The sequence below is a fragment of the Camponotus floridanus genome, unplaced genomic scaffold, assembly GCF_003227725.1.
Source record: "Camponotus floridanus strain SB8 unplaced genomic scaffold, Cflo_v7.5 scaffold68, whole genome shotgun sequence".
Lineage (NCBI taxonomy): Eukaryota > Metazoa > Arthropoda > Insecta > Hymenoptera > Formicidae > Camponotus > Camponotus floridanus.
In genome coordinates, this window is record NW_020229836.1 from 1,110,471 (window position 1) to 1,123,027 (window position 12,557).

Consider the following 12,557-nt stretch of genomic DNA (forward strand, 5'->3'; position numbering starts at 1 on the left):
TAATAATTAATATGTATAATATATATTAATATATAATATATATTAATAATGTATAATATAAATTAATATATATTAAATAATATATATTATAATATATAAATAATATATATTAATATATATAATTAATTAATAATTATTAATATAATAATTATAATTACGGTATCTCTCTTAGTCTGACTCTTTCTCTTTGACCTATCCGGCATGGGTGACCCTACCAGTAATTAAGGCCGGTGTTTACACAGTCTTATATTTAAAATCGTTTTAAGTAAAATTTAGAAAATGTTTATTATTTCATTGAGATTGAACAGAATTTTAAGATGCGATCTAAGATTATATTTAAGATGATTAAATATAAAAACAAATTGTATGAATACCGGCCTACGTTACCACCGGCATAGCTCTCCGGATCATTAGAGTACTCAAACCTCCTCACCCGGCAAATGCCTTCGTTAAGGTGGAGATACCATCGAAAAGGTACAATTTTTTTATTTTATTTTCTTTTAATATAATGTAGGTTTTTCAAATTTTCCAAATAGAAAATATAATACAAAGAATGTATAAAATATACATATATTATATATATATTATATAATTATAAAATATTATAATGCATAATTACATAGCTTGCAGTCATATAAAAATATATTACAAAATATATATTATAATTATAGTACAATTTATAAATTGGTATCAACATCAAATAAATATGTATTCAAATTTATTCAAATATTTTCAATAATACGGATAATGATGTTGAGAGCACACACACATTCTTGGACTTACAATAATACTATATATATATAGAAAGAAAAAAAAGGAAAATTCGAAGAATAAAATAATTTTTCGAAAAATGAAGATATATTTTCCATTTTTCGACATTTATTCAAGATTTATTTTCTATTGTTACAAATATCTTTTACACATAATTTTGTTATCATTTTCATAATAGTATAACTTAATATATAATATTTTATTTTAACTCAAAATACAATAGTTATAAAATATACAATAGTTAATAAATTAGAAAATTAATTTAATATATAATAATACAATCAAATTGAAAATATATAATGTAATACATAACAATAAAATATATATTATATATAATACATAAAAAATTGTTATGTAGAATATATACATAGATTACTTTACTACATTACACGAAAATATCCGCAATACGTACAACGTAAAATTGATTAGAAATTTTTAGAAAATTTTTAGATTAGCGTAGCTGATAATCTATCGCGACTAAAAAAATCATTAATAAATTTATCACTTGTGTTCCTCTCAATTAAGAAAAAGTAATTTTAATGCGAAATTTTAATTCATTTTATAAGATTTTCTAAAAGAAATGTTTGATAACGCGGAAAGATAAGTAAAACTTTGATGTTACCCAACAATTAAATCAGAGAAAAAATTAAATTTCGCGGTTTAAATTTCGCGAATATATATGATAAATAAATAAATTAATAATAACAGTAATATTTAACCACAATACACATAATTTCTATAATAATCGGAATACAACGTGCGCAATATAATTATTATCATTTTGTGCGACAATAAAAATATTGCAACATTAGAGGCGCATTTCATATAATTTGCACAATATTATAATATACGTAAGGAATCAAACGCGGATGCAGAATCTAATAGTCGATTTCTTTTCAAATATACAATTTCATGTAAATTTCGCGATCAAAATTAAAATATATATCTTGTTCCGCGAATAATTGCAAACAGGCTAAACTTTAGTATCCTTATGCCTTAAAATAATCGCGTTATCGCCACGCTCAATGAAGAATAACTGGCCCAACGATTAGACCAGATCAAAATCCCTCTGCCGAGTGACACGCTGGTTAATATCTGACAGAGAGAAGAACGATTCTAAAAGTGGGAAGCGACTTCAATTTGTCTTATTTCTTCTATTTCGGATCTCGTGAAATCGATCCACAACGGATAGTTAAGTGATTCATTAAACATCAGAAGCTTCTCTACAAGAAAGAACGAAACCCCGATCTTTCTGATTGCTCCCGATAACAGCGATTTTGGCAGCGGATTAACGACTGTTACCCTTCTTATCATTTTCAATATATAATATTAAAATTCGCGTAAAAAAACATCTTCTTCCATTTTAAGAAATCTTTTCTTTTTACTAAAAAATGACTGGATATAATAGTTTTTATATACATGTTACAATCAAATATATTTAAAGGTAAAATGAAATACATGCGCTTTTATCGTTGCTTGATTAAATGTGTGAATAATAATAATTTTAGGGTACCAAATTTGCTCAAAATTCGAGACAAATCAAATCTGATAACAGCAAGATTAAAAAAAAATTCAACTTGAATATTTAGCAACATCAAATGAAAGATTATCAAGAAATTAATTTTTCTGTTGCATTTAACAGTTAAGACTTAGCACGTAACAATAATTTGCAGATATCTTACTGATATCAGAGTACCCATCCGATTTGTCTCGAATTTTTTAATTAATCACACATTTTATATTATATCATGCATTCCTAATATATTATTAAGAATAATATTAAAAAATAGTTTTTCAAATATGTCACAATTTACGCACATGTATTTTATTATATGTACACTCTTATCTAAAATAAACTAATTATAATATACATAAGATAGTGGAGCATCCAGTAATTCCTGCAAGTGGTTTCTTAAAAGAGACCAAAAATAAAATTAATTCAAAATTAATTAATAAAATATACTTGTTTGTAACCATAATTTTTCAAATAATAAAAATTTTGCACAAAAAACTTATTAAATTAAATTTATATTTGAAAAAGTGAATTTTATCTATTATATCCATTTTTGAATTATTATTTTCATTATTAAAATAATAGTGATATTAATAGGAGGATATTAATGGAAGAACATTTTTAACAAAAAGAGATATATCTTCTCTCAAGAACATTTTTAACAAAAAGAGATATATCTTCTCTCAAGAAATATATCTTCTCTCAAAGTATAATGAATTTTGTAATTCGATTTCAAACAATGTACGGTGATTGTCGTTAAATCACTGCCAAAACATTGTTTCCAGGAACCGCCACGAAAAACTGGGTTTAATTCCTACTCTGTAATGAAACTTTCAATTTTCAATGAGGCATCGAACTAAGCGTTGCGGATAGATCTCACAAAAATCGGCGAGAAATAACTTTCCGCAATGAAAATCATTTCGATTCTCCGCCAGTACAAACCGCGCATTTGCTAGCGTCCACCTGACATGAGGGACAGCGATAAGGCTTCTTCGTCGAGACAGCGATCACATCCAAAAACGTGAAAAGAACGCAATTGTTTGCAATATAATTTATTATAAAATCGTAAATCAATAAATCGTAATCTATAAATATTTAACGCGATGCGAAATTCTCGAAATACATTAAATTAAAAACGATAATCAAAGAAAATTATTTTGTTTTACAGATTTTAATTTCCGCATGATTGATAATGTTTAATATTTCGCAATATTTTATTTTCGAATATACTTGTGTTTTCTATAATATTAAAAGAACGACAAATTTTACGTAAAAAGCTAATATATAATTATTGGGTTAACATCGTGTTTTTCTTGATTCACTTTTATTTAATAACCTTTATATTATGTAAAAAAATTTTTTTTACGGTATTTGCGCGATTACGAAAGTTTCTCGAATTTATTAATAATCTTTTAGTATAAAAAATAAGCTATCCAAATATTTGAATAATTTTGCAATAAAAATATTCAAATAAAATATATCAAATGTGTTAATTAAACAAATTTTGTTATTGTACATATTCACCTAATTTCGTGTAATGTACAATAGATTTCTTTTACATTATTACAACTAGATTATAATTTCTATACAATTGCAAAGAAAATTATGAAAAATAAAAAATAATATAATTATAAATTTATAGATATAATTATAATGTTAATTACAATTTAATAATTGATGCTATTAGTATCAATATTCTCAACATAAAAAAATTGCAAAATTTTTATTATTTAAAATGATTATTCAATGATAATCAATGTATATAATTTCAAATAAGTTAGAAAAAAAAATTATTTAAATTGAATTACTTTTGTCTCTCAATATTTTATCAAATAAATATTATCATATTAGATACTAATAACATTCACCTTTGAATTTAAAATTGTATAATTTAAAAAAAAAATACAATTTTTAATGATAAAATAAAATATTAATACAATTTACAAAAAATAAAATATTAAATTTAATACATGTTATACGTATAATAAAATGCAACTTAAATGTACATTATGTATTTAAGTTACATTTTTTACATTTTCCATACATTAATTTTTTTTATTTTTATTTATAGTTTTTTTATAATTAATTTCAATTTTTATATATAATTTATTTAATTTTATATGAAATAAATTATATATATATATTTAATTTTTATATGCCCTAATAGCCCTAACAATCTTAACAACCCTAACAGACCTAATAGCCCTAACAAGCCTAATACGGACCCCTGAAAATAACATATTTTTATGTTTTTTTTTTCTTGAAAATAAATTTAATTTTTATATGCTTTAATAGCCCTAACAAACCTAATAGGCTTAACAAACCTAACAGTCCTAACAGCCCTAACAGACCTAACAAAGACTTAACAGCCCTAGCCACTCTATTTGCTGGCTTACGCCAGCAGAAATTCACGATCAAGTGAAATATGGGGAATCCTAATTAGGAATCCGTGATAATGAAAAATTTAGGAAGCCCTAACCGGAAATTCGTGATAAAAGGAAGCCTTAGCGGCGCAACACATCTTTTGGCCAATATTGCCAATATTGATGTATTTTCCAAGCCAGTTATCTCTGCTTCTGGCTATATTCATTTTGACGACTATTTGTTTACGATCGTACGATATTATGATCGTATTTTAACGTACGTCATTCAGTCGTCAGAAATCGCGAAATAAATTATCATGCATAAAATATAATTAGCATGCATTTTAACTCTCGGTCGGCGGGTTGCTTATAAATATTTTTATTTTTTAGATTAAATATTTAGAAATTAAAAATCTATTTTTAAAATCGTTTTGTAAAGGCCCATATATATATAATGGAAATAAATATTTCATGTATGTCTATATCTATTGTTATTTTACAAATATTTTTTTCTTTTACTTTAATTTTTACACGTATTGTCCCGCCAATCAAGAGTTAGAAGCAACGGATTTCTTCATGCATTAACAAATCCTTTGCTTCAAAATAAAAAGTTGTCACTTACCGGCACTGATGCGCAACAGCGGAATTGATATTGAAGCTATGTTGTCTGTAACATACAAATATAAAATGCAAATTATATCAATGTTCAAAATAATTAATATTTTAAGAAATTATTATTGGACTCATTGAATTTTATATCCGATGTACGCAATTATAAATAGATGTATAAATATGAAATAATTTTATAATTAATTTTTTTTAAGTCGAAACTTTTATAGAAAAAATTATTATAAAAATTTGTCAAATTTCTTCATGTTTAAATCATTTATATAAATCAAATTAATTAATTTATATAAAATTAATATAAATAATAATACTCACCATCAGGTTGTTCCGCTGGTGCAAGATGCCTTTCCTAGGCCTGCTCCTCCTCTCAGATCATCTGGGTTGGTTACATCTATAACATACACATAGAAAATCCAAATTATAATAACGTCCAAAATAATTAATATTTCAAAGAATTATTATTGTATGTATTGTGTATCTTATATTCAATTCATATAATAATAAGTAGATTCATAAAATAATTCTATAAATTAAAGAAAAACATTATTAATAATTCTTTAATAATTTTATAAAAGCTTATATCTTTACAAGAGATTATAGCTTTTATTTAAAAATCTTTTTCTCTCTTATTTAAATCATATAAATAAACAAATCAAATTAATTGTTGCGATTAATTGTTTGATTTAAATTATAATAAATATATTTAATATTTAATATATAATTACAAATAAATAAATTGCTTACCAGAAGGTTGCTCTGCCGGAGCCTGATGCCTCTCCTAGGCCTCCTCCTCCTCTCAGTTAGACGCGCGATACTTAATGGCACTCCCGCACTCACGAGCGATATTTTTATATCGCTATTTTCGCACTTTTACGCGCGATACTGAAAGGCACTCCCGCACTATTCGATACGATTTAAAATTTTCTATTTTGTCGCGCGATGTATATATTTAATATATATATATACTTTAAACGGCACTCCCGGTTTCGGTACGAGCGAAAATCCCGTTTCAATTGTGAAAGTGGGATTGTGAAAAAGTCCAACGCGAAAACGCGCTAACGCGATGACACGAAAAAGCTAAACGCGAAAACGCGGTAACGAGACGCCGCCGTCCGCGACACGTTGACGGCACCGACGACGAAAAGAAATATATATATATATATATATATATATATATTTTTCTTTTTTTAATAATATTTATGTTTTTTTTCTCTGAAAATAAATTTTAATTTTTATATTTCCTAATAGCCCTAACAAACCTAACAGCCCTAACATCCCTAACAGTCCTAGCAGTCCTAACAGCCTTAGCCGCCTTACTTGCTGGCTTACACCAGCAAAAATTCGCGATAAGGTGCAATTTAGGGAGCCCTAATCGGAAATTCGTGATAAAATTTAAAGAGCCTTAATCGCGCAACACATCTTTTGGTCAATATTGACCATGTATTTTTCAGGCCAGTTATCTCCACTTCTGGCCATTCATTCTGACGATTCCGACTAATTTGTTTCAAAAACGATCATGCGATATTATGATCGTTTCTTTAATGCACGTTATTCAGTCGTCAAAAATTACAAGTTATAAATTATCATGCATAAAAGATAAAAAGCATGCATTTTAACTCTCGGTTGGCAGATTGGTTAGAAATATCTCTATTTTATAGATTAAATATTTATCGATTAAAAACCTATATTTTTATAAAATTGTTTTTCATAGAAACCGATATATAATAGAATTTTAGAATATTCCATGTATGTCCATCATACAATTGCAATAAAAATATCATCTATCTTTATTAAAAATATTTTTCCTTTACTTTTTCACTTTAATTTTTACTCGCGTATTGTCCCGCCAACGGAGAGTTAGAAGCAATGGATTTCTTCATGTATTTATAAATCCTTTGCTTCAAAATAAAAGGTTGTCACTTACCGCCACTGATGCGCAACAGCGGAATTGATATTAAAGCTACGTTGTCTGGAACATACAAATATAAAATGCAAATTACATCAATGTTTAAAATAATTAATATTTTAAGAAATTTATTATTGGATTCATTGAATTTTATGTCCGATGTGCGCAATAAATAGATATATAAATATAAAATAATTTTATAATTAATTAATTTTTTCAAGTAGAACCTTTAGAAAGAATTATATAGAAAGAAATATTACAAAAATTTTCCCAATTTTTTCTTGTTTAAATCATTCACATCAATCAAATTAATAAATTAATTAATTCATTTATATATAATTAATATAAATAATAATATTCACCATCAGGTTGTTCCGCTGGTGCAGGATGCCTCTCCTAGGCCTGCTCCTCCTCTCAGATCATCTGGGTTGTTGCGTCGATCTATAACATACAAATAGAAGATCTAAATTGTAATAATGTTCAAAATAATTAATATTTTAAAAATTAGTGTATGCATTGAATTTTATATCTGACGCATATAATAATAGCAGATTAATAAAATAAAATATTACTAATATTTCTTTAATAACTTTATAAAACCTTTACAAGATTATAAATTTATATAAAAATCTTTTTCTTTAAAATTCGTATTTAAATCATATGAATAAAAAAATCAAATTACGATTAATTGCTTAATTTAAATTATAATAAATATATTCAATATTTAATTTATATATATATATATATATATATATATATATATAATTGCAAATAAATAAACTATTTACCAGACGGTTGCTCTGCCGAAGCTCGATGCCTCTCCTAGGCCTCCTCCTCCTCTCAGTCTTAATCGCGCGATACTTTTAGCGGCACTCCCGCATTCACATGCGATATTTTTATATCGCTATTTCCGCACTTTTACGCGCGATACTGAACGGCACTCCCGCACTATTCGATACGATTAAAAATTTTCTGTTTTGTCGCGCGATGTATATATTTAATATATATATACTTTAAACGGCACTCCCGGTTTCGGTACGAGCGAAAATCCCGTTTCACTTTTACAAGAGTCATCTTCGAGTCAACAGGTCGGGAATTCAACGCATCTTACCTCCGAACAAGAGTTAAGTCCGAAACGGAAGAAAACTATCGATTGATGGAATCAACGCGAATGGAGTTCACTCGACTCTTGTCCGCGCCTAATATCCTATCTCAGACGGAACAAGAGAAGGGATCCATTAACGACGATTCCAAGCAATCGATCGAATCCTAACCGATCCGTACCGAACTGGAGCCGAAGCAGAGCGTGACCTCAATCAGCCGGACTTTTGAGCAAAAGCTCAAAATCGCGCCACATACACAGTACTGGCATCCGCATGCGCGCCGGCATCACCTAAGTGCCGCGTTGCACCAGGCGTGAGACAAAGATCGTTGCAGCAACGACTCAATGAACATCCCAGTTAATTGACGTCGGAAGATGACAACTCGATGACATATAAATGAAATTGGGATTGCGAGAAAGTCCAACGCGAAAACGCGATGACGCGATGACGCGAAAAAGCTAAACGCGAAAACGCGGTAACGAGACGCCGCCATCCGCGACACGTTGACGGCACCGACGACGCGAAAGGGTACTTAGCTTCCTCTTCAGGCTCCTTGAGATTTATTCTAAATTAAAAAATTTAAAATAAACTTCAAGGCACCATCCAAGTACTAAGCCCTCCCACCGCGACAAGGTGTACCCCGTGGGAGGGTTATATTATATATAATTTTATATATAATATAATATATAATTAATAGATATATAATTATAAATCTTCTTTATAAAACTCAAAATAATTCATTTTGTAAAACTAATTATTATGCGTAATGAATTTGTTGAATTATTGATATATATATATATATATATATATATATATATATATATATGCAATACATGTATATTAATACGATTATAGTCGAAAGTTTAATATAATTGAAAGTCACGATACAATAATCGTTTAATTAATAATTAATTTAAGAATATACGACGTATTTCGCACTACGATCTTTATTGCTCGAGTGTCGCTTTATGAATGATACGAAGGCCATACGTTGTACGACTAGCGCGCTATTGTTTACGTCAAGATCGAATGCCGTGTTATTGTTCGTTCGTCATATCGAAATATATTGTATTATATTTTATATTACAATATAAGGTAATATAAATATGTTAACGTACGTAGGATATTTCGATGACAAACAGATAATAATATCAATCTTGGCGTAAACAATACGTATTTTTATTATATTATATCATATTATATTATATTATATTATATTATATTATATTTTACATATTTTAATACAGCAAATAATTTTTCGATATTGATCGCGATCGCGTCTAGAAAAGAATTTAACGGAGCGTCTTATACTACTACTTTACTCTTTGAGTGTCATCGCGCGAATGATAATAGAACCGAACAAATTAATCCAAAAGACCGTGTTATTATTATTTTTGTACCGAAACATTTTTCAAGACTATGGCATATAAACATATAAGAATATACATATTTCGCACTACGATCTTTACTGCTTGAGTGTCGCTTTGTGAATGATACTAAGACCGTATGACTAGCGCGCTATTGTTTACGTCAAGCGAACGCCGTGTTATTGTTCGTTCGTCATATCGAAATATATTGTATTATATTATATTATATTTTATATTATAATATAATATAATAAATACAGCAAATAATTTTTCGATATTGATCGCGATCGCGTCTAGAAAAGGATTTAACGGAGCGTCTTGTATACCACTACTTTACTCTTTGAGTGTCGACGCGCGAATAATAATAGAACCGAAAAAGTTAGTCCGAAAGACCGTGTTATTATTATTTTTTTATCGAAACATTTTTCAAGACTATAGCATATAAACATTAGCGCGCTATTACGGCACCAAGGTCGGTTATTGTTTGTTCGTCATCGAAATATTTTACGTATTTTAATATATACATATATGTATATATGGAATATATTTAAGTATATAAAAGTATTTTAGATTACATAGATTTTTTAATTATAGGATTATTTATTAAAAGATTGATGTATGGAGTCTTTCATTATGTTTAGATTCATGATTCAATTATTTTATTGTGCGTTCTCACAATTCAAAATATTTCAATGATTGAAAAATAAAGCATCGCAGATATATTGTATTTGACTCTATAAATATCTATAAATACTAAAGAAATAATTTCTGCTCGTAAAAATCGATTTCATATCGAAATAATAATTTATTATTTTAGATTTCTGTTACTATAATTCTTAGTTGATTAAATGAATAAATTACGATTAAATGCGATAGAGAATTTTTGTCGCGATTTGTATATAGATATTAATTATGTGTTATTTATAAAAGTTAATTAATCATATAGTTATAATAAATAATTTTCGGTGTTGATCGCGATCGCATCTAGAAAAGAAATTTAACGGCGTATCATTATATTACTCATTAAAAAATATTAGACAATAACATATAAAATTATATAAATATGAATAAATATGAAATTATATAAATCGTTTCATAATCGGCATGCAGATATTACAAATGCTATCTGCATCTGATTTATATAATTTTTCATATGTCATTGTCTAATATTTTCGAATGTGTAATAATATTAATGTCACGTTGAAGGTAGATTAAAAGATAATCCGAAACGTTCGTATTTATTGTATGTATTGTGACGAGTAATTTGAAATATACTAATAATTTGAAATATAATAATAATTAAAAGAGAAAGGATTTTTCTTGTGCTCCAGTTATCGCGCTTTTTATTGGCTCTTAGTTATCAATTGTTTAGTTAATTTTTAATTATTATTATTTGAGCCAATTTTTTATTTTAATTTTAATACTTATATTATTTAATATTTAAAAATAATATTTAAAAATAAACTAGAATATTTTTTGTGTTATAATTTATTTTCAATGATGAACCGTTGTGATAAAGATCACGTAAAAATGGCGGTGGCGATGGTGATGATGGATGATGTGTGATTAATATATTGTATCAAGGAATATATTAATAATTAATTATATTATTAATACAGGGAGAGAAAGACCACCAAAACTTTAGATTTGTATTAAAAATTTAGCGTTTTGCATTATCGATACTTGTGTTACTGACGGAAAAATCCAAAATAATGTTACCTACTGAAAACATTCATGATTAGCTTCGTAGTTCATGTCCACGTTTTTATTTCAGAGGGCGTATTGCCTTTAGGAATTACCCAAGTGATCTATGATGTTTCTTATTCTTCTTTCTGATTGAAATTAATTGAGGCAAATATTTTTTTAATTAAACGGTAGTATATATTAAATTACATATAATAATGGCGATGGTGGTGATAGATAATGTGTGATTAATATATAATATAATATAATATCGGTAATATATTTTAATAATTATACTTGATAGATAGATAGATAGATGATAGATAATAGATAGAGAGAGAGAGAGAGATCACAAAACTTATTTATATTACAAATTTATTTAATATATACAAACGTTTTGCGTTACTTATGTTATCGACATTTCGTGTACGAGGCATGGAATATAATCCGAAATTATGTTACCCATTGAAAACATTCGTAGATTTGACTACGTAGTTCATGTTTATATTTTTTTGTTTATAGATGCATTGCTTTCAGAGATCGCCTAAAAACAGACTATGACAAAACAGAGTGAAAACTATGAACAATTTTGTTGTTTGTTTTATAGATTTTAAAAATGGCTTTTCGTATGCTACATATTTGTAGAGTTGTAAATAATTTGATAAAATGTTCAATCTGTAAACAATGGTAACCAAATGAAATATATCATTGTCTCTAAATCATTATATGTAATTAACATATAATATGTATTTAAAATTAATTTATCAATTTAATTCTAATAAAATTATGAAATTTTTTCAGGTATATATTATTGTTTTAATATTGTTTAATTTATTGCTTGTCAGTCATTCACATTTTTAAAAATAGTCACTTTATTAAATAATGTGAGAAACTCTATGTTCTTTGCGAATAGTAAGTAGAACTTTTATGGATATAGCATTTTGATAATAGTTTATATTTACAGTAGAAAATAGTTTGTATTTCACTGTGCTTTTGTTCTATAGACCTGAAGATGAATTATGAAAGGGTGTGACAATATCATGACCAGGAAGACGCAGAGGTAGAGCAAGAAGAGTAGTGAAAAGAGAGACCTAAATAAGGAGCAAATTATTGCATGGGAAAAATTCCAATAACAATTTTCCTGGTCTGAACTCTGTGTTAGAGGGAAAAGAATTAATTCAACAGCTGAAACTGCTTGTAAATCTTGAAAGAAAGCAAAAAACA